The following is a 1,550-nucleotide window of genomic DNA, read 5'->3' as shown; positions in this document are numbered from 1 at the left end:
GCAAGTCTCCAGAGGGGTCGGCGCTCTCCAAGTCTCCAGAGGGGTCGGCGCCCTCCAAGTCTCCAGAGGGGTCGGCGCCCTCCAAGTCTCCAGAGGGGTTGGCGTCCTTCACTACCACTGAGGACTCGCCTCCATGGTCCTCCATGTCGGCTGCTACAGCTCCCCAGGACTCTATGGTGCATGCTGCGTCCTCCAAGGTTTCTACGCCGCCTGACGCGGCCTCCGGGGTCTCCTCACCGCCAGACGCAGCCTCCGGGGTCTCCTCGCCGCCAGACGCGGCCTCCGGGGTCTCTTCGCCGCCAGACGCGGCTCCCAAGGCCTCTTCGCCGCCAGACGCGGCCTCCTCGTCCTCTACGCCGCCAGACACGGCCTCCTCGTCCTCTACGCCACCAGACGCAGCTCCCTCGTCGTCTACGCCGCCTGACGCGGCCCCCTCGTCGTCTACGCCGCCTGATGCGGCCTCCTCGGTCTCTTCGCCGCCAGCTGCAGTCTCCAAGTCGTCTGCGCCGCCTGCCACGGCCTCCAAGTCGTCTGTGCTGACTGCCACGCCCTCCAAGTCGTCTGCACCGCCTGCCGCGCCTTCCAAGTCATCTGTGCCGCCTGCCGCGCCCTCCAAGTCGTCTGCGCTGCCTGCCGCGCCCTCCAGGTCATCTACGCCGCCTGCCGCGCCCTCCAAGTCGTCTACGCCGCCTGCCGCGGTCTCCAAGTCGTCCACGCCGCCTGCCGCGGCCTCCAAGTTCCTATGTGTTGGACGGCCTCCCGGCCACCCCCCGGAACTGGCCCGGCTTGATGGACGGCCTCCCGGCCGCCCCCCGCACCTGGCCCGGCTTGATGGACGGCTGACCTGGCCCGGCTTGATGGACGGTCTCCCGGCCGCCCCCCTGACCTGGTCCGGCTTGATGAACGGCCTCCCGGCTGCCCGCCGGACCAATGACTCTAGGGACGGTCTCTTGACCGCCCAGATCTTTTGTGTTTTCCTGCTTGTGTTTTGCCTTAGTTTTTGTCAGGTCTTTGCTTTCTTCCTTGTGTTTCCTCGGGCCCTCCACCCTTGCAGTGCCACCCTCCACCCGCCCAAGTCCTTCGGGAGGTGGGGTTTTTGGGGACGCCTGGGGGCGTCCTTGAGGGGGGGGGGGGTACTGTAAGGATGGTACCATTTGGTGGCTCGGTTTGTGTCTGTGTTTCCCTAGTGTTTTCTCTTTAGTTTAATTGGTGCCATCCTTGTCTCGTTACAGCTGTTTGTAATCACGTCTCGTCTTGTCCTTGTATATAAGCTGTCTGTTCAGTCTTGTTTTTTGTTGCGTCGTCTTCGTTGGGTCCCTGTGTCTTCTGAGTCTTCTGAGTTTCCTGAATTCCTCTGAGCTTCCCGTGCCTTCATCCCGTTTTGTAAGTTATGCTGCCTCGTCAGCCTGTTATTTTTATATTTTATTATTATCATTAAATTTCTTTTTTTTGTACTTCTGCCGATTTGAGTCCCCGTCCACACTACTGGGTTCGCCCTGACCAGAAAACCCTGACATACGTGTGGTCATTGGTGGTGTAGGGCGGAGGTT

The sequence above is a fragment of the Nematolebias whitei genome, chromosome 4 (genome assembly GCF_014905685.2).
Source record: "Nematolebias whitei isolate Nwh7 chromosome 4, NemWhi1, whole genome shotgun sequence".
Lineage (NCBI taxonomy): Eukaryota > Metazoa > Chordata > Actinopteri > Cyprinodontiformes > Rivulidae > Nematolebias > Nematolebias whitei.
This window is presented reverse-complemented; position numbering follows the sequence as displayed.